This window comes from Crocodylus porosus, unplaced genomic scaffold, assembly GCF_001723895.1.
Source record: "Crocodylus porosus isolate Cpor-Errol unplaced genomic scaffold, CroPor_comp1, whole genome shotgun sequence".
NCBI lineage: Eukaryota > Metazoa > Chordata > Crocodylia > Crocodylidae > Crocodylus > Crocodylus porosus.
This window is the reverse complement of record NW_017728931.1, coordinates 138,978,642-138,984,789: the sequence shown is the minus strand read 5'-3', so window position 1 is coordinate 138,984,789 and position 6,148 is coordinate 138,978,642.

Sequence of the window (6,148 nt, the reverse complement as noted above, 5' to 3'; positions counted from 1 at the left end):
CAGCTTAAATTGTCATGGCTTCCAGAGCTCTGTGGCTTTTGGGGTTGCTCCAAGGCCGTATCTGGCACACGGAGCCATACCAGTGCATCAGATTGAACCCTCAAACTGACCTTATGCACTAAGCCCTCACTGGATCCGGCTCATGGAGCAAACCCATGTCACTCCACTGGTTTGTGGGACTGGAAGGTTGAGCACCATTGCATTGAACAGTTCGTAACTGAGATTATTTTAGCATGTTGTTTGATTTACAGAAGCAGTATTAGCTGTCCCAGCTATTCAAAAGTCATGAGTCAGGCCCCAGTAATTTATTAGATCTGCTTAAAAAACATGATATAGCTTCAACATAATATGTGTGTGCATTTATTTATATATAAAAACCATGAAGGTATGAAGGTTGATCCTAGGAGTTATAGATCACTAAAGTTTAGTTCATTATTTGGTTAATGATTGAAACTATAAGTAACATTAATAATAAAACATCTAGAAGAGCATAATATGATAGGCCTAAACCAGCATAGCTGCTAAAAGATAATGTTTTGCCTTCTAATCTATCGCAATTTTTTCGCCAGTGTAAGCAAAGCAACAACTTTTGAAGAAGTGAATGGATATATGAGAAACGTAAGAATTTGAGGTGTTTTCAGGCAAATCTGAATTTGGTAAGCAATACCCTGTACAGTCTGGCCATAAATTTGATGACCGTGGAATATACATGGTGATTTGATAGGCCTTCCAGAAAGACTAATTTGGGGAAAAAAGCATTAATAAAAACAGTTTCTAGTTTATGAACAAATTTTAGTTTTGTTCATCTGTTATGTTTTTGAAAACTTTTGTGAAAATGTCTTATGGTTGTTAGACAATAATTTTTGACATATCCATGATGATGTCCTGCCAGCGATGGCTGCTTTAGTAGAACACGTAAAGAAAATTGCCAGCAGCAGTCTTTTAAATATTAATGATGAGACTACTGGTAGTTTATTGTTTGTCTCTAGCTTGTGCATATTTTTAATTGGTCTTTCTTCAATCTTAACCTTTGTCCATGGAGGAGTAAACTTTCAGATTTTTATCCCCGTAGCTCACACTTCAGCTTTGTATGGCTTATGTGGTCTGGCCTGCTGAGCCGGAAGGCTTTGCCTCTCCCTGTGACCCTGCTAGTGCTGGGCAGCTGCTTGCTGCTGCTTGTTTCTGCCTCTTGCTCCCCAGCAGGGGAGCTCGGGGTTGGGAGGAGCAGTGGGGGTGTGGGTGCAGCTCCCAGTTTCTTAGCCCTGGGGTGGAAAATGGGGGGCAGGAGGAGCAAGCAACTCTTTCCCTGCCCCCTACTGCTTATGAGCCACTGAAGCTACTTGGCCTGGGCCAGACTGGGGCCTGGTTGTTCTGCCCCCAGCTTATAAAGGTGGCTAGCCTGGGGTGCAGACAATACCATTTGAATCTGCCTTTCTTCTCCAGGGCCTAGGAAGGAAGGGGATAACAAGTTACCTGCATTGCCCTCAGCCTTCTCCTAACAATTGCAATACTTTTAAAGACGATGATTGCAGTCAAATCTCATGCTTCAGGCTTCATCTTGTCACTTCTTAGGGTCAGAATGAATTTTTCCCTCAAAGTTTATGATTGGTTAGCAGTTGGTTATATGTAATCTGTTTCTTGCCTTTTTACTGAAGCATCAGACATTGGTTATGGATGTAAACAGGGCCCTAGGAAAGCTTAGTCTCAAGCTCTTTATGTGGTCCACAAGCTCAGTGTCCTGTTGATTGCTAGATTGGGATCAGGAGGGAATTCCTCCGAGTTAAAGTGGCTGAGATCTTTTTGTTTCTTCATTCTATCTTTTTTTTTTTCTGCCTCTCTCTCCTTGATAAGGTATTATTCACCTGCTGGGATCACCTGGGCATATCTTGCATAATCAGATTTTTGATGCTTTGAGCATTGCTTGTTCCAGATCATCTTTCCTGTTCTCTGCCTTTAACACAGCTTCAGGAGTGACATTCATTAGTTTATCTAAAACACTTAGGTTTAATTTACGGTACCTGAGTAAAAATTAATGGCCTATGATATACAGGCTGATGTACTAGATGCTCTAATGATCCTTTCCGGCTTTTAATTTTATGAAGCGTTCAGGGTGACAGTAACACTGCTGGTGGTGTCTGGCAAGGGGGTATGTGGGACACCCTTCAGAGTTTAAAGCTCCATGCTCTGAGCAGGAGTCATGCAGTTGAACAACCCCTCCTTTCCCTTACCCTTGGCTGGCTCCCGGCAGCCCCTACCCCCACATGTGCATCCCCTCCACACATCCCGTATGCCCCCTGCCCCCCTACAGGGCATGGTGTGCCGGGGGCAGATCATACCTGTCCCACTCCTGGACACTGCTCCTCACTCGCCAACCCCTGTAGGGAAGTTTTGGTGAGTTGGTGACGGAGGAGCAGGGGGAAGTGCTGACCTGGCCCGTGACAGCTCATCAAAACTCCCTGTGTGGCCCTCAGGCCCAAATAAGTGCCCACTCCTGCTTTCAACAATGCTGAAATTTAAAAATACGATGCTTGGACTCCTCCCCAGTGTTGAATGCATTAAATTTAAAAGAAGTGTGTTAGAATTTGCAAACAAGGGGATTAAGCACTTTAAATGTTTGGAAATTTCCGTGGTTCTTCCCATGAGCAAAGGTGTGCAGGTCTGGGTCCCGTTGCTGTCATTTCCATAAGCAAAGTATAATTAAATCAAAAGTAGTGGTAGTGTTTTGTAGTTAAGCTGAAGTGAATTGACTTTGAACAGCATGGAAGCTGCAATTTCAGACAGCTATCACTAGGAGGACACACAGACCATGGGATTGAGCAACTGATTGTTTACCTTTTTTCTGTCTCGGTTTTCCAGCTAGTTGAAAAATATCAGATATTTAAATGTTTTTAGGACATTGTGTAACAAAAGTTCATGTGTTGATTCAGGTATTTTTGTAACCCTGTTTTTTTCAATGCAGAACAGTAAATTAGCGTAAAAAGGAGTGACAAAATTCTTGCCTGTGACAAAGTTTGGCGCTCTGTTGATTTTGAACCATCTGTGAGTGAACCAGAAGCACCCTAGTGATTTGGGGCATGTGCCATCCTGTATTTATGGTAATTAAGAAGAAACCTGTACCCTTTGTGTAGGTTTTTTCATAATAATTCATTACAATGTTTTTTCAGCTTCTGCTTAAGCATTTGATGCTGTCTGTTATCTGACAGGAGACTGGACTACATAAAAATCTCAATTTGGTATGGTGATTGATGTGATTTTTGTCACATGTTGTAGTCTAATGTGCGTTTGCTCCTTTGACAAGACATGCAAGTAGTTGCTATTTTAACTAGTAATTTCCTGTGATTTTGGTACTAGATAATCCAGCTAAGAATATTTTATAAGGCAGATATTTTCTTAGATGTTCTTATAGCCCTAGTTTGTCATGTTAGTCTGAAATTAAGTAGACTGCTGGGTAGATTTGCACCTTTATAAACTAGGTAGGTATAAATAGTCATTGCCTAACCTTATTAGGGGAAGATGTTGCAACTTGATGAAAAGGAGGCAGAATCTGACTCTTGCAATATAGCACTACTAGTTTGCAAAGCCCTTGCAGACAGATAATGTGTCTGAATCCTTGACCTAAGAAATGTGTACTCTGAAAATGAAAAATGTATTACAAATCGTGGGGCTGGTAAGAGCTGGTGTGGATAGACCGTGATATAAAGGAACAGGGAAATTAAAGCTTGCACTGGTGATTGCTATGCTACAGGTTCACATTTTCTTTACAAATATGAGTATATCATAATTCAATGAGTGTTAATCTGTGAGAGCTGGGTTTAGTGACTGAAGGAAAGCTTAAAGGAAGTGAAATTTGAGAAGGTATTTAATATAGGAGAAAGTCATGCAGAAGGATGTAGGCTGTTTCAGGAGCAGGGGCCAAGATAAAAAATGGTAATGTATTCACTAAAACAAAAACTGCAAAAAAACACCCTCTACTTCATTAGTTCTCTGTATTCAAAGTGGCCTGCAGTAATTTATTATACATCAAGGCTTGTGCTCATTTTCATGCTTTTTAAAAAACATTTTCCCACTCCCTTTGTCCTTTTTACTTCAGAGCTTTCATGCCTGTCAAACTTGACCTTCCTGATACTGTTTGAAGAGTTCTCGGATGTCTTACAGGATGTATTTAAGTTGGTTTCATGCTTTAATTACCTTTGTCAAAAGGTTAGGCTGTTCATTTTTTAACAAAAATAGCTCTTTTCCAGAATATTTTTGATGTGTGTTAAAAAACACACTCTCATATTTTTAAAGCTGCTACAGTGAGATGAACTCATGGTTTTTAATAGGTTCAATTTTTGTTTTTGACTTGGACCAATGTGGGCAGTAGAGTTTCTCAAGGTTCAGTTCTTCAATATCTCCATCAGGGACTTGGATGAGGGCATGGAAAGCACTCTGTCCAAATTCGCAGGTGATACCAAATTAAGGGGAAAAATAAACACATTGGAGGGCAGGGAGCAGATTCAGGTGGATTTGGACAGGTTGGAAATGTGGGCTGAACAGAATGGGATGCAGGTTAACAAAGATAAATGCAAAGTGCTGCATCCAGGGAGAAAGAATCGCCAACACACCTACAGACTGGGAGGTGACTTTCTCAGCAGCACAGCAGCAGAAAGGCATCTTGGAGTCATAGTCGACTCCAAAATGAACATGAGTCGTCAATGGGACGGAGTGATAAGCTAAGCAAAGTCAACCTCACTCTTTCATGGAATAGCAGGTGCATCCCAAGCAGGTCTAAGAAGGTGATACTTCCCCTTTATGTGGCATTATTAAGACCGCAGCTGGAGGACTGTGTCCAGTTCTGTGCACCATACTTCAAGAGGGATGTGGATAACCTTGAGAGGGTCCAGAGGAGGGCTACTTCTGTGGGTAAGAACCTATAAGGAGAGATTGAGGCACCTGGATCCCTTCAGCCGCTGCAAAAGAAGGCTGAGAGGAGATCTTGTAGCAGTCTACAAATTCATCAGGAGGGGGCAGCAAGAAATAGGGGATACTCTGTTTACCAGGGCGCCCCTTGGGTTTACTAGGAACAATGGCCATTAAGTGATGGAGAGCAGATTTAAATTAGATGTTAGGAAAAATTTCTTTACAGTGCAGTTTGCAAAAATCTGGAATGGGCTTCCAAGGGAGGTGGTACTCTCCCCTACTTTGGGGGTCTTTAAGAGGAGAGTAGACAAGCACCTGGCTGGGGTCATCTGTCATACGACAGCCAAGCCAGTTGTTCCCCAGTCTGTGTTTGTTCATGCAATTATTCTGTCCCAAGTGCAGGACTTTGCACTAGTCCTTGTGGGATTTCATCTTCTTCATCTGGTTGAAGGAAAAGAAAAAAAAGGGAGCATGCCTCTGTCCTTCCTGAGAGGGAGGGCACTCTTATGGAAGTAGAAAGTGTTGGGATTTGGTCATTGCTCCTGCTTTTCTTTAAACCAGTGGTTCTCCAATGTAGAGGGATGCCCAGGTCCACTGAAGAATTTTGATGAGTTGGGGAAATACTTAAAAAGTTTGTAGTAAGTGATGAGAGAGTTTTTGTACATACAGCTGTGCTGGTAACTCTGAAACATCTCAAGGCCAGTAGCGTTTCCAGGATTTATACTGGTGTAATGAAAAACAATTTGGTAAAAACATTGGAAACTGTAGTGTAGCATCTGATATGCCCTCTCTTTTAATTTCAGTAAACAACAGTTGAGTACAAGGGATTAGAATTCATTCTACCCCCTAAAACTTATTTTGAAGTTTTCTTTCCAAAGATTTGAAGGGTAAAAGAACAGTTGTATAATTTGTTAAAAAAGCTGCTGGAAAGATTGATTGATTCAGCTCTGTTTCTTGTGAAAGGTTGGTTTTCACTGTGTTGTGCCCATAATGTCATGAGTTTTCAGACTGGTCATTGAAAGTCTATCAGAATGGACTCTTAATCGCAAACTGGAGATTGCAAATGAACAGTGGGGAGAGAAAGGGATTTGGCTCGTGATGACTATGAAATACGCATCCTGTAGCTCTTTCAGTGTTAACCTAGTTTTTTGCTTATAACTGAAAAATAATTTCAGTACCAAGTATTTCTACATTAGGTTAGCCACATATCCAGAATTCTTACTCATGAGATCAGTTTTACAGCGTGAGA